The 22,990-nt window shown below is 45.5% G+C and overlaps 2 long non-coding RNA genes across 6 annotated transcripts in view; one reads left to right on the top strand and one right to left on the bottom strand.

Moving 5' to 3' along the window:
• LOC149120946 (uncharacterized) overlaps positions 1–13,595 on the bottom strand; it is a 38,722-nt gene extending 25,127 nt beyond the window's left edge. Inside the window, exon 1 of one of the 2 annotated variants that reach the window (XR_016225484.1) lies at positions 13,306–13,595. This is a non-coding gene — a long non-coding RNA (uncharacterized LOC149120946). The remainder of the gene's footprint in view (positions 1–13,305) is intronic. The other variant, XR_016225481.1, reaches the window with a different exon arrangement.
• Positions 10,463–19,524, top strand: LOC149120945 (uncharacterized). 4 transcript variants are annotated; one of them, XR_016225486.1, is made up of 5 exons: positions 10,463–10,771; positions 12,748–12,831; positions 15,442–15,630; positions 16,548–16,760; positions 18,730–19,524. It is a non-coding gene; the product is annotated as an uncharacterized LOC149120945 (long non-coding RNA). The 4 variants fall into 4 exon arrangements; XR_016225485.1 differs by lacking the exon at positions 16,548–16,760 and having other exon boundaries at positions 10,467–10,771; XR_016225488.1 differs by lacking the exons at positions 15,442–15,630; positions 16,548–16,760; positions 18,730–19,524 and adding an exon at positions 14,160–14,513 and having other exon boundaries at positions 10,471–10,771.
• Positions 19,525–22,990: the final 3,466 nt, after the last annotated feature.

The following is a 22,990-nucleotide window of genomic DNA, read 5'->3' as shown; positions in this document are numbered from 1 at the left end:
TTTCAATCAAACTTTCTGCTAACATGCCTGGAAGGCAACAGAAAATGGCACAAGTACTTGGGTCCCTGACACCCACAGGGGAGGCCCAGATGGAGTTCCTGGCTCCTGACTTCAGCTGAGGGCAAGTCCTGGCTATTGTAGTCAGCTGGAGAGTGAACCAGTGGATGGAAGATCTCTCACTCTCCCTGTCTCTGTCACTCTGCCTTTAAAATAATCTCTCTTTTTTTAAAAGAGCATATGCAGCACGATTCCATTCTTATAGGAATGTTTATCTCTCTTGCTCCATATTTGCATTGAGACAGAAATGTCTGGAAACATGATTACCAAATGCTAATACTAGTTGTTTCTAGCCAGTAGGAGTCTTTATTTGTTGTTTCAATATTTGTGCTTTTCTGTCTTGTTCATATTTTTACCAGGAGCATGTACTATATTTGTATAAAAATAAAGTCAAGATTTGAACAAAGTCAACAATTAGGGGTTCACGAATGATGTCAAGATAAACTCTGAAATTCTACGCAATAATATATTAAAATATTTGTGTGTACATTTCTTTCTGTCAAGTGTTTCATATTTTCATCTGACTATTGGAAGTGTTTGTGACTCCAGAATGTAGTCCAGTGCCTTTCTTATACTTGCAGTTTGGAAACTTCCAGCCAATAATAGCATTGTCTTTAGCTGTCAACTCAGTGCCAGGCACCGGACAAGGAGCTTTGTGTGTATGATCTCTTGGTGCTCATTAACCTTACAAGGTTGATATTATCACTTCCACGTTCAGGGGGTGGGGGGAAGATAAATGAGGCTCAGGAATGATCGGTCACTTGCCCAATGCCACACAGCAATCCGAGGTAGAGCTCGTCATTAGTACCCAGCTCTGCCCGGGTCTGAAGTCCACTTTTGCTCTATTGCCTTTGCTATCTCAGTGGAAAGTCACTGGAAGTCATTTATCCACCCCTGTTTGAAGACCTACGTACAATATGCTGGCAATGTGAGGGGCTGGGACACACAAATGAGCATTAGACAAAAACCCCTGTTTCCCTGGAGCTGATATTTTAGAAACAGGTGAAACATGGTGTCTGAATATGTTGATGGCACTGCCATTGATCATAATAACAATGCTTTGAAGTGGACAGGGATGGCTACCCCTGCTCTGTGGGAAAGCTGAAGATGGACCCTGATTGTGTAGTATTGATTATGATGCCAGAAATAAAGCCTCATCCTTAAGTTAAAGATATCTCTGTACTTTACAATTAGACTAAATCCTAACAGCACATAAAGGTGGTGATAGAATAGCAAAATTAAAGCTGGGTTTTGTCCTCAAATGTCCCCAGTAGCCGCTGATAAAGGCTGTTGGACATCATGAAATGGATTGTGTTTCTCCTCACCTCAGCCCCATTTCCCCTCTCAAAGTCCTTGTCTCCATTCCTGATACTCCTGATTCCTCCCCTGGAGCCCTCCGATGGCGCTCAGTTGTTTAAACACAGTGACCTGACATACCTCTCTGCTTCTACCCCCAAAGAGCAGCACCTGATAACACGTGGCACCTGCTGTCTATGCAGCCACCATCCATCACTGAATACCCAAAGGATGCCGAGCATGCTGCTAAGTATGGGCAGGGATATTTATAAAGAAGGCACAAGATCGCTCCCTTCAGGAGCCCATATTTGCATTTTCGATTGGGAATTGTTAAGTCTAAAAAAACTCTGAGACCTCAAGTGCAGCTTTAAAAAAAACATTTATTATTTATTTGAAAGGCAGAGTTACAGAGAGGCAGAGGCAGAGGCAGAGGCAGAGGCAGAGGCAGAGGCAGAGGCAGAGGCAGAGGCAGAGGCAGAGGCAGAGGCAGAGGCAGAGAAAGAGAAAGAGAAAGAGAAAGAGAAAGAGAAAGAGAAAGAGAAACAGAGGTCTTCCACCTGCTGGGTCACTCCCCAGAGGGCCACAGCAGCTGGAGCTGCATAGATCTAAAACCAGGAGCCAGGAGCTTCTTCCAGGTCTCCTGTATGAGAGCAGGGGCCCAAGCACTTGGGCCATCCTCACTGCTTTCCTAGGCTATAAGTCCGGTGCCTATATGGGATGCCGGCACTGCAGGTGGTGGCTTTACCCAATATGCCAGAGCACCAACCCCCCCAAAATGCAGTGTAAATGGTAGATTTTCAGCTTCTTTCCTTTGGAATCATTTATAAACTATTCAGGACTTTTACATAATGCATATTCCCAGGATCCACTGTCTGACACTCTATGGTCCTGGGGTAATGGCCCAAGATATGCACATTCAGCAAATTTTGCAGAGTCCACATACAACATTTCGCAAATGCATGGGTCTGGGCTCCTGACCATGCCATGATCCTTCCATCAAAGCACTATGCTCTGTTGCAACTGTCTGTACCTACCATCAGAGAGTACAACCTACTCCTATTCTCTTCATACCCCAAATCCTTGGCACATATCACCCTACCTAGAGACATTTAGTAAATGGTTATCAAATATGGGAAGATGGGCCTGACTCTGTATAAGTGACTCATGCATCATCATCATCATCATCATCATCACCAATACCCATTGTCATCACCAACACCCATTGTATTCTCATGGAGAGCCCTGGGCCCAGCTCCATTCCCCTCCATAGCACCTGTGATGACTACTTCCTTTTGCAATATGCTAAGAAGGAAGGACTCCTAGAGTGCTCATTGGCTTGGCAGCTGGAGCAGTGCACACAGGAGTGTCAGAGCAGAGTTGTAAGCCCTTGAGGTACTTCCATGCCTATCTAGGAAATAAATGCAGGAAACCGGCAACGATGGAAGTGAGTGTTCTGGTAAAGATCACAGAGCAAGCTGCTCGAATCTACAACTACAACCAGAATTCTTTTTCCACTGTCCACCGAGTCCTTATTGTTCTGATCAAACCCAAGCAATTTAAACATCTTTGATCTTGGAGCACTATCGGCAAGAATATATTAGTAAAAGCTAATTTTTCATGGTACAGATACAATAAGTAGAAGTAAGATTTCTAATTCTGTGTACCAGTGGATCATCTTGCAATCGCTCTGCTTTGGGAACCCTTAGATCATATCAGAGCCCTTCACTAAAACTGGCAAAATCTAGTTTGAGAGTCAAAGGGAAGGAAGCTGGGCATAATTACATAGAAAAAAATATGGAAAAATTCAAAATGAGGAGAGACAGGGGAGGCAAAAGCCAGGAGGGAGAAAGGGAGAGAATGGAGGAAGGGAAAGGAGGGAGAAAAGGAATGAGGGAGGCAGAGAGAGAATTCTAAAGCTACGTACCCGAAGCCAACTGCATTTTGTTATTGTACCATAACAAAGGGGGTTATTCTACCCTATGCATTGTATCTCATAAGCAACAAACTTGAATTAATCAAAGGGATACAAGGATCTGATTTGCTCTTCTCCATACGTTCCTCATTCCTATTTACAATGCAGGGGCTTGGGGAAGACAGACAGTAACAAGGGCCCACCTCCGTGGCCTCCCTGCTGCCCTGTGAGAGCCTGTGAGTCTGCACATAGCCAGTGTCTCCCTGCACCGGAAGGCAGCCTGGCAGCTCTTTTTGGTTCCCACCATTCAATCTCCAAGAGCTTGACAGAGTCTGCAGCACAGTGCAGTCTGCTCCTACAACAGATAAGGTGCTCACTGCATTTAAATGAGACGATCGATTTGTGAACATGCTGGAACTGGTCTTCACAGAACTGAATAAGGTCAGCACTATTGCAAGCCCAGGGATTTCCTATAAGGGTTGAAACTGCACGATGTAGCTCTGGGGTAGGCATTGTGGCTCCGTGGGTTAAGTCCCCTCTTGGGACACCTACATCCCATATCGGAGCGCCTGCCTCTGAGTCCTGCCTCTGCTTCCTGCCCAGCTTCCTGCTAATGCACACTCCGGGAGGCAGTAGAGACCTAGATGGAGTTCCAGGCTCCTGGTGTCAGCCTGGCCAGATCTGGCTGTTGGACCACTTGGGGAATGAACCGGCACACGGAAGATTCCCTCTCTCTTTCTGCCCTCATTACTCTGCCTTTCAAATAAGCAAATACATCTTAAAAAAGAGAAAACTTTATTTTAAAAACTCCAATCTTTTCAAAAAAAAAAGCCATGGTCCTCTTCCTTGCTCATGTATCAACTTAAAAATGCTGAGTTGAACATGAGGCAATGAAAGAAAATCTAGTCAAGCCTGGAAGATGTGTCTAGATACATCTAGAAATACAAGCACTCCCATTTCTTTCAGGATGGTAAAGAGTTAAATTTAGGCATTGATGGCTCAACTTTTATTTCCATGATTTTATCTTGCCTCTTACCAAACATGCAACCTCAGTGGAAGTGTTAAAAGGGTAGTAAAGTTTTCTAAGCTAACAAATAAAATAAAATAAGGCAGGTTGTCTCAGACTTCCACACATGCTAATTACTCATAATGACAAGTCATTACCCAAATCCATTTCTGGAAAGTCGCAAGGACTCGACAGGTCAAAGCTAAAATGTCATCTCAGGCTCCAGCAGAAGCATCTGCCACATTAACCCTCCGCATCCTCATATTTACCATCTTTTTTTTTTTTTTGTCAAGGACAGAGAAATCCAAAGGAAGGCTCAGAACCTTGGACAGAGGAAATCAGTACTAGACACACACCGGGAAAGGTGATGGAAACGCTGAGCCCCAGGAGCTAGGGGCTCGCATGGAGGCAGCCCTGCAACACAGAATGTACTCCATGGCATACTTGTGGCCTGTGAGGCGACAGGAGTCACCCACAGACAGAAACGCAGCAGTCTGGAATTCAAAGATACAGGGGATACAGGAATATCAGAGCTCTTTTTGGAGAGATGGGAAGAGGTAAAAAGACCCTGACATTGATAGCGATGAATCTTGTAAACAAATTCTGGTTCTATCAAGATCTCTGTTAATAAATGTATTAGTTCATGTCTGCATTCAAGCACACATCCAGCCAACAAATATTTTCTGAATGTCTGCTTTTTATCCAATCTGTTCTTGGTTCTAGGGATATAGTAGCCAATGAGATAGATGGTGCTTGACCTCATTGAAGTTTCAAAAAAGGAAAATGAACAGTAAGTAATCATACAAATAAGACAATATGATTAAATGACATTGTGCTGGACACACACTGAGCAGAATAAACGGGAGGATAGGACTCAGCCTGGGGAGATGTGGAAGAGAGAGCAGGGCCCCTCACCCCAGAGCAAGGGAGACACCAAGAACAAGAATACCAGACAGTAGTATTCTTTGTGCAATGGCTCTGTGATGAGGAGACACACAGATCTGTAAAAGCAAGGGCAGTGTGGTGGGAACACAGGTAAGGAGAGCTTGCTGGGAAGCTCAGAGACAGGGAGCAAGAGAAGTTGGGAGGCAGCACATTCCAAAAGTCCCAGGCAGCGACAGGCCAGGGCCAGCACAGAGAAGCCGATGCCCAGACTAAAGGAAGCCCCTGGGGGACTGCAAAGAAGTCATGTGGAGGGCATTGCAGGAGGAGACTAGGAGTCGAATTGCACCTGTCATTCAGTGGGAGGCCACTGAAGACTCCCAGCTGGAGAGCCATATGAACTGATGACGTTTCTGAAGATCACACATGGGCTACATAGCAGAAATGATAGAACAACAACCACATACAATGGTATGGAGCACCAGAGGATCACCGGGACTTTAAAAAGCAACCCAGGAGACCACATAGTGGGAGATGCTGTCTCTGTAAAGCTCAGAAACAAGTAAAAGGAAGCAATCCATTATTTGGGGATATAGATGGGGTGAAAGCATAGCTTCAGGAGAAAAATTCAAACATATTTCTGGGAAGGAAAAACAGCAGGAGACCGGAGACACAAAGGTAGTTACCAGCCTTGTGTCCTGGCCCTTAGGTCAGACAGTGGATCTTTGAGTGTTCATCTTACTATGCTTGTGTGGGGGGGGGGGGGGACGTACATGCATATTTGTCTCTATGACTATATGTATAAAGTAGTATGTTTTAGAGAAAGTGGATTATTCTAGCTACTGTGTAGCGAATGGATTATTTCAGGGAATGACAAGTGGGATCATAAGACTAATTAGGGGCTATTTCAGTCCCCCAAAGGGAAAGACTACAAAACCCATTGCATTCCAGGGGTTCTGAGATGGGAACTAGAGCCCACCACTCACACCTGTCCAGCACTGCCTGGCACCACTCTGTGTGTAGAGGATTAGTGAAAAATTCACTTAATAAAATCATGCATTTTCAAGTAGAAAGAGGAGTAGATATGCTAAACCTTAAGACCTGGGCTCTCAACTCCTTGGCCCCCTGCAACCACGTGGGAGACCTGGAAGAAGCTCCTGGCTCCTGGCTTCAGATCAGCTCAGCTCCAGCCATTGCGGTCATTTGGAGAGTGAACTAACAGAATGGAATAACTCTCTCTCTCTCTCTCTCTCTCTCTGGCTCTACCTCTCTCTGTAGCTCTGTCTTTCAAATAAATAAAATAAACCTTTAAAAACAAACAAAAAAAAGAAGAAGGGAGAATGAGGGAGGGAGGGAAGATGGCAAATGTTATTATAGTCTTAGAGTTGCATTTATGAACCATGTTGAATCTGTTTTCCCTGTATTAATACCACATTAACAACATTAGAACTGTGTTGTAGTAATTACCATTCATTTGCTGTGATCCTGAGAGTCTAATATATCAATGAATCCCTTAAAAATACTTTTCAACTATAAAAAAATACCTGGGCTCATAATGGTTCCTGAACTATCAGCTTCATGGAAATTACACATTTACAAATCACTCACATCCAACTGTGGGAGATCCATGCATCACACAGGAGGCAAAGGGATTAGTTCAAGTTTACACTGCTTGGCAAGGGTTGAGCTGGAATTAGAAGTCTCCAACTTAGTATTTTTTTTCTACTGTATTTTCATGGCTCTCAAACACGAAAAAAAAAAAGATCATCAGACAAGATCAGGTACGCTCAGGGTGGTATGGCCATAGACACAAATGATTATCTCATTGGGGCTGGCATTGTGGCATAGTGGGAAAGGTGCCCCTGCAATGCTGGCATCCTATACGGTTACTGATTCAAGTCCCAGCTGCTCCACTTCTGTTCTAGCTCCCTGCTAATGGCCTGGAAGAGCCCAAGTGCTTGGACCGCTGCACCCACGTGGGTGACCCAGAAAAAGCTCCTGGCTCCTGGCCATTGGGACCATTTGGGAAGTGAACCAGCAGATGCAGGACATCTCTTCCTCTCCCCTCTCCCCGCTACTCTCTTCCCTTTCCCTTCTCCCCTCTCCCCTCTCCCCTCTCCCCTCTCCCCTCTCCCTTCTCCCCTCTTCCTTCTCCCCTCTCCCTTCTCCCCTCTTCCTTCTCCCCTCTTCCTTCTCCCCTCTCCCTTCTCCCCTCTCCCTTCTCCCCTCTCCCCTCTCCCTGACTTTCAAACAAATAAAACTTAAAAAAAAAAACCACATGATTATCTTGAATTTTATTCCACCCCACCTCTCAAAGAACTGTTTAAGCTCTGCATATTGTGGCAATTATCTTTAACCTCTATAGCTTTTGTAGCTTGTTACAATGATATAAATGAATACACGCATAGATACAAATATGTAGGCTTATTTATTTTACATATAGATTCTCCACGTAACTATCTAATTCTATTCACAATCCCACAATTTTACAGACTCATTGAGTGCAATATTCAAGCTGTCTCTTTTTGCAACCATAAAGTGTTGGGGAGGTGAGCATATTGGGGCACTCCCACCTGTCACCCCACAGATCACCAAAATTGTTCCCATTCCCTAAGGCTAATGGCTGAGTGAAACCCCCTTCTCCTCAGTGCTCTAGTATGTGTGCTCTGGGAAAGGTAAAACTTCCCCATGGATGAGGGAACAAAGCTACTCAAGACCAGCAGATCCCTCTTGCTAAGATGGCCTTAATGATAAGCCCTGCCACCAGCAGCACTGTGGTTGATTGATAAATTTCCCTCTGTGTTCTGGCACAGCAGTTCCCAATCACCCAATGTGATGACAACTATTTTCTTCCTACAAGGACCTTAGGCTTCTCCCATAATCCTATTACTTAGGATTCTGGATATAGTCCACCATCAAGTATATCAGAAATTTGTTGCTGAGAAAGGAAGTAACTGAGGTTTGGGGTCTAGGTCTTAGTCCAGAGTAGAACCATGGAAATCAGGATGCAGAATGTTGTGTGGGTAAATGCTTTGATAAAGCAGCATCAGAAACTTAAGGTATTAGGGGCTCAACTGCCAAACCCGGTAGGCACTAAGGAGAAGTAGCAGGAAGCACTGGGAAAAAACACATTTCCATGTTAATGTACTGAACAGGTTAAGATGGACAGAATTAAGCTTTGTCAAGGCAGAAGCATCTTTCTGGAGACTTTAAACACCTACAAGGTTCATTTTATTCCAAAAATAAAAATTGCAAGTAACTACTAAGCCTTCTGTGGCAGGTTCTGCCAATGAGGAAAATGAGACTTAGAAAATGAAGTGACTTGCCCAAGGTCACAGAGATATTGGGAGAGAGGACAGAGAGAGGTTGAACTGGGCTTAAATCTGGAGTCTCATTCCCAAGCCACATTCTTAGCCAATGATCAATCATACCCTCAGATGAACCTGGCCTTCAGCTCCCTCTCAGATTTCCTAGCACTGTACATATATAGTATAAAAATAAATAAAAAAAAAGTTCAGATTCATTTGGCTGGGACCATTGGCATTTTTGATGTTCTTTGAGTTACCGGAAAGAGCTCAGGATTGAGAATCACTGCTTTGGGTACAGGAAACCCCAGAGATGGAGACCACAGGATGCTGCCTGCAGGAGTGCCCTGCGGAGGTGTAGTGTCTCCAGTATACCCCTGCATGGCTCCTCCAGACTGCTGTAGCTGCCTCGAATGCTAGGAGGTTTACAGGAGAAGGATGGTGATGGAGTTAGAAGTTATAGGAGGATAAGTCAAAGTATTATCATTCTGCTTAAAAAAATAACCAAGACACCATAAAAATTCTATATCTGAATATTTATATTCCACTTAATGACATGAGAACTTGAGGGGACTAAAAGAAAAGCTACTTGTAAAGAAAATAGGATTATTGAATTGTGAAATTGAGAGCAATAAAATTTAAAACAATTTTTTATGAAACCTCAACTCTTTTTGTATTTCAAAGAGTCAGACAGTGTCAAGTAAATTTGAATCTCAGATGGAGAGAAGAGCAAAGGTTGTCCTTTGCTAAGCAACTGAAAACTGACTACCAATTGCCGGTGACTTAGGCTAAACACCTGTCGGTGGCTGAAGCCTGAACTTGCCCCGGGTTCTTGCTGTATAAGGTTGGAGGCTAAAGCATGTGTCCCTGTTCTCTGGACCTCTCAGCACCTGCAGAAGCATCCACTCTCCTTTCTGCTACGGGAAATCTGATACATTACCTGTGCCCAAGGCAGCCACTTCACCACAAGGCACCTGAATGTCACACTCCATCACTGTTTCATTTTTACCTTTATACTAAATTTCTCTTTCCAGTTGAAGAGTAAACCCTCTTGGTTCCCAGACATTCTCTGATGCTTCTCTTGTTTTCCTTCATCCCAACTGAGCCATAGCTTAGTGCAGTGATGGAGATTTGAGCTTGAATCTGAATCAATGTCATGCTGAATAGTTACTTATCCTTTTCTTTTTCTGTAAAATAGGGATTGAATGGGCATAAAGCACTTAACCTAGTGACTAACACTTACAGGTATTCATGACTGAGTCAGACTTATTTATCACGATCCATTATTGACTGGGAGATTGGCTTGTGGGCCTGGCACACAGCTGAGCCATTCTAATGGACAATGTCCCCATCCCAGCCTCTCTGAGTTCTTGGAAAGTATGCCTCCCTATTCAGATTAAAAACTGAACCCTTCATGTACCCCCACTCCACCACCATCAGACAGCTCTTCTCCATCTGATTCGAGTGTCTGTTATCATCTCGTTGAGATGCCATTTAGATAAAGCCTTCGAACGTGGAGCTGCAGAAGGGGCAGGGTGTGGGCTGCAGTGCAGTAGTGGCCCATTAACATTCAATCCATAATGGAGACCATTATCTTGGCAGCAAAATCCCCCAGCAGTAGTGATGTGAGGCTATGGGGGAGGGTTACCAAAGCAACAGAGAGACTTGAGCTGCACTGTTTCTATGGCAACAGAGAGCTGGCTCCACGATCTCCTAGTTGGAATGACGGGTTAGTTAGACTCTCCCGACAGTATCAATGACTCATCAAGTGGATGGCAGTGCTGAGGATGGGCTTATAATTGAGACCAGAAGTGTGAGGAGCAACTCGGACTAGACTAAGTTACTCAAATTAAGACTTATTCTATGCATCTGCTCTCCCACAATATGGCGCTGGGAGAGGAGTAAACAGCTTCTACACAGCTGCCTCCAGTTCAACCAATAAACTGTAGGACCTTCTCCTGATTGGAGGAGAGCAGCGTACTCGGCGTGTGGGTAGCAGAGTTGAGATTGGTGGAAGAGGACTATAAAGGAGGAGAGAGACAACATGCAGCAGGAACATCTATCTGAAGGAACATCTGAGCAGCCCCCGAGAGAGCCGGCTGGCGGTGTGCCGCTCCCCCGCGGAAGTGGGGAAAGTGGCAGGGGGAACCGCCCTTCCACAGAGGTGGAGGGACGGCAGCCAACCCGGGAAGAACCAGCAGAAAACCCGGGGAGGGCCGAGCAGACAAAAGAACAGCGCAGGGTCCTGTGTCGTTCCTCTGTGAAGAGGGGGAGCGACAAGAAGGAAGTCCACAATAGGGATCCTGGCTGTAGGTGAGTCCAGACTCCTCTGTTAGGAATCAGGGTTCTCCCTTTAGCTCCTGGCCAATGAATCACCTCCCCAGTAGCATGGACTCTTTTTTATAATCTGCAATCTCCAACAGTGGCCTGCTTAAACAAAATCCATCTATGAAAATCTAACTCACCAGTTCAGAGTGTCCTCTCATTTGGAGGCTCAGCACATAAGGCGCATCAGTTTAGTAGACAAGTGCCTGAGCAACTTCTTCCTTCTTCAATGGTAATTGTGTTGAAGAAATACACTCACATCATGAACAAGTCAATGAGTGTTCCTAATGCAAAACATCAGCACTCACACTCCCTTTGTCACCCTGGTTCCTTGAGGCAAGTAAGAACTTAACTGCATATTCTCTATGTACCTCCATATTTTCAAATATGTCCATATTATATACAATACCCATTAAAGTAAGGAGATAATGCTCTCACACCCTATCCCTTTTAAACTCAGCCTCCTTCTGATATGATTATAGCTCAACTTTTGTGTTAATATATGGAATATAATTCTTTTCTAAAGGTTTAATCTTTTTTAAAAGATCATTTTTTGTTTTAAGATTTATTTATCTATTTGCAATTACACACAGAGAGGACGAGAGACAGAGTGAGAGAGAGAGAGAGAGAGAAGAGAGAGAGAGAATATCTTCCATCCACTGGCTCACTCTACAAATGGCCACAATGGCTGAGGCTGTGCTAGGCCAAAGCCAGGATCCCAGAGGTTTGTCTGGATCTCCCATGTGCAGTCAGGGGCTCAAACACTTGGGCTATCTTCTGTTGCTTTCCTAGGCCATTACCAGGGAGCTGGATCCAAAGTGTAGCAGCAGGAACTCAAACTGGTGCCCACATGGGATGCTGGAACATTGCTTTATTTGAGAGATAAAGAGACAGACAGCTCTCCCATCTGGTGGTTCACTCCCTAAATGCCTGCAATAGCTGAAGGTGGACCAGGGCTGAACCCAGAAGCCAGGAACTCAGTGCAAGTCTCCTACATGTGGCAGGACCAAACTACTTGAGCCATCATGGCTGCCTCCCAGGGTTTGCGTTAACTAATAGAAAGCTGGATTCAGGAGTAGAGCTGTATCAAAGCCATGTACTCTGAAATGGGATGCAGGCGCCTTAACCACCAGGCTAAACACCTGCCCAGGACTTTAATGCTTTCAACATTAAAGACATCCACATAGCAGCATACTGCTGAGCCATTTAGGGAAGCTCAATGCCTGATGCCGCCTGGGCCTGGGGCTGGAGGCCTCCCCGTCTAAGACACAGACTTTCCTCCAATTCCCTGAGTCTGGGCTGCCACTCCTGCCCTGGCTCTGCCTGGCATCCCCACAGCTGGGAGCTCTAATCACTTTCTCTGGAGAATCTCCTCTGCTTCTAGGTGCTAGGACTGGAGACTGGGGGACTCTGCCAGTCCTCAGGCAGACCGCCTTGTTTCCAGCCTGTATCTCCTGCCTCATGCCCAAATCTTTCTTCAGGTACTCCCTAGGTCTCGCCTTTCCTCCACTGCCTTCTGCTTGCACAGTGGTGTCTCCTGGTGTTCTCCACGATGGAGCTGTGTTTCTGGTACTCGCTGCCTCGTTGTTTTGGGGTGATTTCCAATAGAAAAGGGTGGAAACATCTTTTGCTTTCATAAATCTAAAAGTTTTCTTGAAGAACTTGGCAGCCTTGGAGGTAGCCTGCATTGGTTTACAAGAGGGCCAGATTTTATAAAATTTTTAAATTTAATCTTTAAATTACACTACCATTGGTATTTCTTCCAAAGGCTCTTGGAAAATGTATATTAGGAAAAAAGCTATGCATATATTTCAAACATGTTTTGCACCAAAATGGGTTTGTCTTTTAATTCCACTTCTACACACTTTTTGAAGTCCCTTATATAAACTATCTAAACTTACACAGAGAATGAATCAGTATGAAAAATTCTGAAAACATTTGGTTTTCACTTTCTTCTATTCCAGGATCTTATAATCAAAGCTGGGTGATTTTATCATTTGACCGAGCAAGGTCACTTTTGTGACTCTGTCCTAAGAAAATAATTCAAGGTACGCACTAAGTGAAATCAATCATTGCTATATTAAATCTAATTGTGCAAAATGGGAATCATTTAAATGTCCAATGACAAGAAAACTGTGACTTGTGAATGCAATGGGAGTCTGTTCAAATTGGGAAATAAGCCAACTCACTAAGTTAAAGAAGCTGAATACAAAGTTGACTTTATGCTCTGGTTAAAAATGCGTAAGTACCCATCATAGTCTTTGTGCTGAAAACCTCCCATCTCTAAAGTGGGGTACTGCAGTAATTACCTCCTAGGGTTGTCATGTGGATTAAAGAGGCGAATGCCCTGAAGTTTCCATGCCTGCCTGACAGCTAGTGCAGTAAGTGTTAGCCCCTGCGGCTGCTGTTTGCACATCGTATGATGGTATTTGGTAAAGGTTCTGGGAAGACATGTGCTCCATTCCCATTTTTATTTTTCTAGCATTCTTTGTTAAGCAAATACAAGGACACACGAAATTTACCTCAACAACATAGAAACATCTGTCGCTTAAATAACTTTCGTAGGCCAGCGCTCTGGCTCACCTGTTGCTTTGCAGCAGTGATTCTCAAAGTGGGGTCCCCGGACCAGCAGCATCCGCATCACCTGCAAGGCTGTTAGAAATGCAGATTCTTGGGCCTCACTCCGCACCTTCTGAGTCAGAAACTCTGGGATGGGGGGACCAGCAATCTGCCTTTTAACAAGCTCCCCAGGGGATCCTGCGCCTGCTAAATGGCTCTCAGCCTTGGCTGTAATTGGACTCATTTGGGGCCCTACCTAGGCCAATTAAAATCTGACTCCACACAGATGGTGCTCAGACATTGCAGAGTTTTAAAAGCTACCAGGTGATACTAATGGACAGCCAAAACTGACAAGCACTGTTTAGAGAGATCCCACTCCTACAGAGCAGCCAAATTAGATAGGAGGGACAGGTAGCCTATGGATGGTCTTTATCTTTTTTTTTTTTAATTTTTATTTATTTATTAATTTCTTTTATCATTTTGAAAGACAGAATTTCCAGCCACTGGTTCACTCCCCAAATGCTAACAACACTGGGCTGCACTGAAAGCAGGGAGCGGAGAACGCACTCGAGGTCTCCCAAGTGGGTGGCAAGGACCCAACCACGGAGCCATCACTGCTGCCCCCCAGAGACAGCGTTAACAGGAAGTACAATCAGGAGCCGATGCAGCAATTAAGCCCAGGCACTCCAATGTGGGAGGCAGGCGTTTTAACCACTAGGCTAAATGCCCACTGTCCAGGCAAACTTTTAACCTTATTCCACCATGCTTTGTTGCCATGGGACTTACTTGTGTGTATTCTAATGGACTTTGAGACCAGGAAATAAAAAGGCTGATGAAGAGACCTTGCAGACTCACGTGGGAGACCTGGAAAGAGCTCCTGGCTTTTGGCTTTGGATCAGCCCAGCTCCGGCCATTGCAGCCATTTGGAGAGTGAACCAGCAGATGGAAGACCTCTCTCTCTGCCTCTGCCTCTCTGTAACTCTTCCTTTCAAATAAATAAATTTTTTTTAAAAAGAGGTTGAGAGACCTTGCAGATAGGTGAAAATGGAAATGAGCGTGGTTTAGGGTGGTGACGTAAGCCAGTGGCTTGTCTGTCTACATCAGAGAGAAGTCTGTCTTTGTGGAGTGCAGTCTGGGTGCCTCGGCCCCAAAGAGAACCTGGTGTGCTCTTAGCAGCCAAACCCAACACAGCCCCACATCTCCCCAGTATCCCACTCCTGCCTCCCTTTCCTTTTGCTGCTTCAACTGTGTCCCATCAAACACCCCACAGGAATGTTTTGGTTCTGGGCAAATTTTCTGGTTTCATCTCGGTGATTGGCTAACAAATTTCTATCAAGCAACGACCAAGAAATAAACACCCTTGCTTTATTTTATTTTCCCTTCACTCCAATTTTCGCCCTTGTTTACTTTTATGCTGTTGAATCTTACAGATTTTTATAATCCTCCTGAAATCCTGTTTTACAATTCAGTGGGGTAAAATAAATAAGCTATAAAAGCAATCAGTCATATTCTACATTGGCTGTTTTTATGGAATCTTTCATTTATTCAATCAGTAAGCAGTTATTCTGTTCATTTTAAGAGATTTCTACCAAGAAACTCTAGATGCACCGAGAAAGCTTCAAAAGAACACACACTATAGTACCTTCCCTTTCTTTAAGGAATTTATTTACCATTGTTAGGCGATAAACGGGGAACACCTGAAACAGAGTCGTACGTGATAAATTACTGTGCTAAATGCAAACAACTGTAAGAAGGAATGAAGATGGATTGCGCACTCTCTACAACTGGGGAGTGGTTCTGTGTTCTCCATACATTAGTCCACGTGCTCCTGGCCCAACCCTGGGAGGTGGCAACTGGGGCAGGCCAGCTTCGTGGATCAGAACCTGGATCAGGGGTCTGCTGGGCAATTTGCTTAGCTCTCTATGCCTCCAGGGCAGAATGGGGATAATAGCAAGCCTACCTCAATAGGTGGTCAGGAGCAGCAAATTCATAAAAATCGCACAACCCAGTGTTCAGCTTGCTGCCATTACAAAACATACTTTGGTGCCTGGCAGGTAGAAACTCTCATTGTCAGATGACATTTCAATTCTATTTTGCAGGTGAGAAAGCTGAGGTTGAGCAAGTTCGTTCTGGCATGTTATAGAGGTGATCCGTGTACTGAACCCTGTGTGCTCTCTTCTTTTTGCTTGGAGATGAAGGGCTGAAATATTTAGCCATAATTCCAAGTGATTCACTATTTTGTTTGCATTCTACAAGTACTTGACAACCCCAAAGTCGAACCCCATGAGGTTAGTTTTATTTGCTTCTTGGTTTTTAATCAAGGGATATGTCTTAGGGAATATTAAGTTCTTCTTTGGCTAACAAACCTCCCCGGGCTTGCCGTGGCGTGAAGTCTGAGCCTCCATGGATTTGTTCACTGCCTGTGTTATCTCCCTCCCACCCAAGGCAAGCTCTCTTCCTGCCTCTGTGCCTTTTTCTCACCAAAATCTGCCTCTCTCTTATTCCTCCTCTTCCATGTTCTACACATTCCCCTAGTCCAAGGTCCAATCCTGCTCCCTCCTTTCCATCTGCTCAGAGCCTATGCAGCCAAGCTCAGAGCTTGGAACTTTGACCCTTTGTTCTCCATGCAGAGTGTACCACCTGGGTTGTCCCATCAAATCCCACAAACCACCCTGATTCTATGACTCTCATTTTCCAGAAGAAGAGATTGGCTCCATCTTCAATGGAAGCACTGAGTCCAAGCCTAGTGTGTGAGCCTTGTGCTGCCATTCTCATGCTTCATGCCTAACAGCCTTGGCTCTCTCACTGGACTGCACATTCCTTAAATTTGTTGAGCATAGGAATGGAACAGTGTAGAACTAACATGTGGCTACCAACAGCGCAGTCCTTAAGACACAAAGCCCATGCTCTGATAGATTTCCTTCCCATCACAAACCCAGCTTCTGCAGAAACAGCAGCCTCATGGGGCAGGAGACTGACACTGTAAATATTTCACATTCCCAATAAGGAGCAAAGACCAGAGTGTCCCTTGCCCTCTCTGTTTCTATCTTCCCCGTGTTATTTCCCTCCCACCTAAAGCAAGTTCTACAAGTACTGAGATTCCATGGAAGCTTATTTAGTTCGATTCTTGAGCAGCATGACTTTCTTCAGGACTTCAGTTATTATTGTTCATCTAAAATATTTATTGATACGGTTATATTACTAGGTGCTACAACGTGATGATGTAAAAAAAGGGGATGCATAGGACAGCCAATGAGAGAATCCTACAAGCCCATTATGATAAGTGCTGTGATCAAGAGGCTTATAGCACTCTGAGAGCACTCACAAGAAGATTTGACCTGCCTGGGAGGAAAGCAAAGCCTTCCCCCAGGAAATGATCATTGAGAAGAGCTCTGAACAGGAGCAACCATCATCTGAAGTAAGAGAGAGGTGGGGGAGGGAGAGTACACGTTGTGCACCAGTGCCTCGCTGTGATGGCGACATAAACAGCCACAGGTAGAGGGAAGGCAAGACTGCAAGCTGGAGAGGTATGTGGGTGTCAGAGAGTGAACGACCTTGTGGACATGCTAAGGATTGGCCTTCTTACAAATCAACTGGGAAAAACTCAGAATGTTTTTAGGCATACGGGAATGCAAGATTTGTGTCTTAGAAAGATTATAATGTGGGAAACAAATTGGAGCCATACACAGAGAAAACCAGTAGTCTCAGCCACAAAGGTGATGTGGGCCAGGGTGCTGGAGAGGGGGCTCAAACAAGTGGAGAGAAAATAGCAGTGATTAATGATGCGCTAGAAAGGAGAAGGTAGGAGGAAGACACGTCCTGTCAGTTTTCGTTTGGAGGTTGGTGGATGAGGTCGCTATTCATAGACATGGCAATCCTGTATTTGTCCATTTTTCATTTAAAAAAAGATTTATTTAGGGTCCAGCACTGTGGTATGGCATGCATCCCATATGGGCAGCAGTTCAGGTCCCAGCTGTTCCACTTCTGATCCAGCTCCCTGCTAACGGCCTGGGAAAGCAGCAGAAAATGGCACAAGTCCTTGTGCCCCTGCACCCATGTGGGAGACCTGGAAGAAGCTCCTGGCTTTTGGCTTCAGATCAGCCCAGCTCTGGCCATTGCAGCCATCTGGGGAGTGAACCAGCAGATGGAAGACTTCTCTCTCTCTGCCTCTGCCTCTCTGGAACTCTTCCTTTCAAATAAATAAATAAATCTCTTAGAGATTTTTTAAGGAGAGACACACAGAGAGAGATAATTTCCATTTGCTGATTCACTCTCCAGATGGCTACAGCAAGCCAGGACTCAGCCAGGCTAAAGCCAGGAGTCAGGAGCTTCATCTGAGTCTCCTACGTGGATGGCAAGGGCCCAAGCACTTGAACAATTTCTGCTGCCTTCTCCAGGTCATTATCAGGGAACTGGATTAGAAGTGGAGCAGCTGGGACAGGAACCAGTGCCCCATGGGATGCCGGCATCGCAGGTGGCAGCTTTACCCATCACGCCACAATGCCAGCCCCTAGTTTTCATTACTATATTATATTTACTATCATGAAACACCTGAAGTAGGCTAACTTTATAAAGAATACAAATTCCCTTAGCTCTCCATGGCATGGCACTGGCATTGCCTCTGCTTTGATGAGGGCCCTCTGGGCTGCACTGTACAGGAGTTGGGGGAGGGGGACAGATCAAATCACCAACAGCAAGCCAGAGAAGACTCAAGGGCTGAGCTGGCTCTTATAACCACTAGCTCTCATGAGTGACCTTAAACTCTTCAGCCATCTGACCCCTCAGTGACCAGAGGACGCACAAGGCCTCACCTCTTAAAGGTTCTACCTCCCATCCTCAGCTCACTGAGGACCTCTGGGGGACAAACCACATCCAGACCACAGCAGGCAGCTTCTAAGAGGGGGGGACTCCGGAGTTCTTATCATACCAGGCTGAATTTCAGGAGACTTTGACACACCCACCTGGGGATGTCAGGGGCCGTCGGGCACGTGGGTTTGAGATCCAGAAGTCAGGTTCAGGAACTTCTAATGAGGGGTTTCTGAGTCAGCTGCCTGTAAGAAACTATTGAAATTCCCAAGAGAATAAGGGATGAGCGCAGAATGGGGACCGAACTAAGTCTTGAGCTTCCTCAATATTTAATGGTCAAAAAGAACCTTTAAAAAAGACAGAAAGCCAGGAGGAAAATTGGGACAAGGAAGGGAGACTTTGAAAGATGATTTCACAACACGGAGTTCACAGGAGTCTAAGCCTGAGCTTTGCAGTAGACAGATGCCAAAGGCAACAGAATAGGATCTGTCGTCATCACTGAACTTCAGGCACATGAATGCCAGGAACACTGTGTTTCTGTCCCCACCAAATCCTAAAATCCTTGGTCTTGGTATTTTCAGTGCAGGCCAAGTTGTTTGAAGAAAGCCGATCATTCATCCAACTGACCTCTCCTAGCATTTCAGCCCAGAAGAAGAGAAAAAGAGAAGAATTTGAATTTGATGATAATTGTGGAACTAAGGGTCAAGACACAAAAGGGAATAATTATCTGCAGCAAAAAGCAAACGTGTCTCTTCACCCAATGCAGTGAATTCCCAGGCGGGTGCAAGGTGCACCTCATGAAGAGTCCATCTGCTGCAAGACGGATTGTGGCAAAGCTCTGAGCGCGTCGCAGCAGCCTGTGACAAGACCACTTTGTCCTTTCAAGCGTGTTCTAAAGACTTGGGAAAGGCTTCATTTTGCACCTGACATTAAAGTACCATTAAAAGATTCTGAATACCCTCTCAAAGCAAGGCAATTCTGAGGATGGCAGGAGTCCTGAACTCATCCCATTACGCTCAGAGGGTTAGAAGACATGAAAAAGAGCAAAGTTCTGTTTAAAGAACAGAAAAGCCCAGGAATGAAAAGAGGAGAAATGTAGCTGAACATGGAATTGCAGCTTAAAATAGCATATAGCGTGCCTGACACCCTGTGCGTGAGAAACAGCTGTGAGAGGAGCTGCACTCAAAGATGTCATTGGTGGTGCGGCTCCAGCCCTTCTTCCCAAAACTCTGGGTGCAGAGTTGCCAGCATGCTGGGATGGGCAGCCATGTTTCCTCCCTAGTGTGGCCTGAGCCTCCTCAGTTTACACCTAATGCACACAGTGAGTGGACCTCACAGTGCCTCTTGCTCTTGGATAACTTGTAATCCACCGCCCATTTTGGAGGAAGAACAGAGGTGGGGCAGGTCTGTTCTACTCCATCATGAAGTGTGATGCAACGACTCTCATTTATTAAGGGCTTACGGTGGGCCAGAGTCTTGCAAAGCACTTCACAAAGCTTGTCTAATTCTCCTGAGAACCGTGAGAGTTAAGCACTACTTGCCCCCGTTTTACAAAGAAGAAAACTGAGTACGGGAAAGGTTGCAGTTGTCCATAGTCACCCATCCAGTAGGTGTCTGAACCAGCTGTGTATCGCTCCAAAGTCCTTTGTGAGTTGTACCCCAGGTTTGTATCTGGTTGCTGGTGTAACTTAAGGAGGAGGCATTAGAGACCAAACCCAGCAGAAAGGATAGCCTTTATCTGTTCATCCAGACCTCATTGTCCATTTTAGCATATTGCCTCTCGCCTGCTAGGTTAAATCATACTGGGATGAAAGTCGGGTATTGTTCAACAACAACCCAAAGCAGCTGAGGGGCTGCTATAGCACCCGCAAACCTGGGCCTGCTCACCCAATGTGCAAAAAGCCAATCACTGAAATTGGGGTGGTGGAAGAAAGTAGGCATTTATTGCAAAGCACAGGGCAAGAAGCTTAATTCCTGAGATCCCAGAGCAGTTAGGGGTAAAGCTTCTTATAGATTGAAGCTGGGGCTGCTATGTGTGTGATCAGCTCATGTCCAAGTTCCTGGTTGGTCAGTGATACCTGTACCTTCCATTTATTGGTCTACAATGCTGTGCTCTTTAGAAAATTGATGATGGCCAGGCGGGCTCTAGTTGGTCTGGTTGGGGGGGGTACATGTAAGTGGCAGTTTCCTTCTGCCCCAGACAATTCCCCTTAACAAACGCCTCCAGACAATACTGCCAACAAGGTTTTATCTACAGCAGAAGAAAATGCCTTCTTGAATCCAGTGATTAGAATCTTGCAGGGCCAGCTGTACAACACTCGCAGTTCAGCGAATTCCTCTTCATAAAAACACACCTTGGGCTAAGGGAGACAGACCGGAGGCTGGCCTTTATATGACAGGTGTTTGGCCTCAGAAGTGCCTGCTCTCTCCTTGTAGAGGCCTCAGAAGCTCCCTATGCCAGATCTCTCCCCCTCTGCCCTCAAGCAGAGGTTTGGTTCCTAACATAAGCTTGGCCTATGTCAGGGTCTCTCATGGCATATTGTCCCCTGAGTTGAAGAACAAGAGTAGAATCAATCATAGAGTTTATTCACGCCAGGAGCAGAACCCAGGAGAGAGAACTGAGTACTTTCTGTTCATTCCGAGCCCCATTCCTCACCAGCCCTCATTCACCACAAGCTCTCCTGTTTGTATCAGCTTCTGTTGCTTAGACTCAAGGGACCCTAAAGGAAAAAGCCTATTATGTAAAAGAGATCTTATATTGTATAAAATGAAGAGAACGAATTTAGGAGAACAAATTCAACGACCGTATTAAGAGCTTGGTGGGAAGGTGGACCCAGTGACTACTGTGACCAACAGGACATGGTAGAAGTGACACTGGACCAGTGTGGAACTGCCTTTAACTGGCTTGGCATCTTCCATTGTTTTCCTTTTCAGAACACTGACTCATGAGACACTCCCTGTAGAAACCCAGCCAGCATGCTATGAAAAGCCCAAGTTCCATTAAGAGGGCATGGAAAGGTAGTCCAGTTAGCAGCCCTGCTGGGCTCTCAGCCACAGCCAGAACCAACTACTAATCATGGGAGTGTGCCATCTTGGATGTCTAACCTCTGAGCCTCCGGTTAACTGCAAGCCCAGCCTCTACCCAGCTGCATCTGCACGAGAGACCCTGGATGAGACTCTCCCAGTCAACCGGCAGTAAGTGTTAGGGCCCCTTGTTAAGCAGTAACAGACGACTGGAGCATCTGCCTGGAGCTAGGATTGCTGATAGAGGGAAAGGCACTGTTACAGTTGTGATAGGTACTATCAAACTCCTCTCTCTGAAGAGTTCACCAGTTCACGTATCCCACAAGGGTAAATGACAGTACAGATGGGATTCTGTAGTCAAGCTCTTTAAATTTTTCATAGCTATAAGAAATTAAGGGCACTCATATATCACCTACCAGCACTCATGATTTCAAAATTCTTGTCAAGAAAAAAAGAATGGGAGAAAAGGTATTTGGGGAAAAAAAGGCAGGCTGTTCAGAATTCTGTTTAATACTTTGCAATATGTTTTTGGCTCAATCAATTTATTGGGGGCCTTGGTGCTAAATCATGCTAACATCTGTGACAAGGGTAACTGAGCAGTGACTTGTAATTAAATTTCATCCGTACAAAAAATGCCTACTGAAGACTCTATTCTGTGAAGCACTGAGCAGCCACAGAGATGTCTGAGACAGGTATGGAGCAGGGTTTGTGGTGTCTTATGAGTAAGTGAGGCTCGCTTCTTCTGATAGAAACCCAGCATTGCCTCAGCACCCTGACCTGACGCTGGCCATTCCAACACGCGAGGTCCTTCACTTTCCTACCTCCGTCTCTTTGAGGAATTTCCTCCTTTCTGTGGGTTTCAGTTGCTAGCTCCTTTATAACAAATAGCACTGTGCAGGAAGGTTTTCCCTTCTTCTTTACATTTCAATATACTACCAGATGGCTTTAGTACCTGTGTGTGTGTGTGTGTGAGAGAGAGAGAGAGAGAGAGAGAGAGAGGGAGAGAGAGAGGGAGATGGAGGGAAAGGGAGAGAGAAGGAGGGAGAGAGGGAGAGGGAGAGAGAGGGAGAGAAAGAGGGAGAGAAAGAGGGAGAGAGAGAGAGATTTCCAGATACCGAGGCCCCTAAGTCTCTGAAAGGAAACCAGAAATCAAAGTAGCTGGGTCGAGAGAGGCTGTGGTGGGGAGAAGAGGAGTGAGGAGAGGAGAGGCAGCTTGCAAACCAGGAACTGGACAGTTCCTTCACCCGAGGCCAACAGCAGTTCAGAGAGAAGCCTTTCTTGCACATGCTAAGGTGGTCAAGTTGCAGAGTCTGGGCTATGGCAAGGGCTCTCCTGCACCAGGCTTTTGTTAGACTCCCGTGGGCTCTTGTTTCAGTGAGGCCTTGACCCTGGGCTTGACTGGTAACTGCTCAGCCCACTATAAACAAAGAATCTTGCTAAGGCCTCTGTCTACTCTTGACATCTGGTCACCTTTGATATCTGACCTAGTTCTTCATCTCTCATCTTTGGTGTCTATCTTTGACTTGCCTCTAGCGGGAATCCTATTGGTCCAGTGTTGTGGCCTGGAAATTTGTGTTCCCTTTTCCCTAAATCTATATGTTGCAACCCTGTTCCTTGGTGTGGTAACCTTTGGAGATAGAGGCTTTGGAATGTTGGATTAAGTCATCAGGATGTGGTCACTGTGCTAGGTGCTCATTCTCTATCTTTCTCTGCGTGAACACACTGAGGAAAGGCCATGTGAGGACACAGCCTGAAATCTTCAAGCCAAGAAGTGCGCCCCCTCCAGCACCTGACAGTGCCGGCACCCTGCTCTTTTAG

The sequence above is a fragment of the Oryctolagus cuniculus genome, chromosome 18 (genome assembly GCF_051225735.1).
Source record: "Oryctolagus cuniculus isolate XC-2025 breed Fujian yellow rabbit chromosome 18, ASM5122573v1, whole genome shotgun sequence".
Classification (NCBI taxonomy): domain Eukaryota; kingdom Metazoa; phylum Chordata; class Mammalia; order Lagomorpha; family Leporidae; genus Oryctolagus; species Oryctolagus cuniculus.
This window is presented reverse-complemented; position numbering and strand designations above follow the sequence as displayed.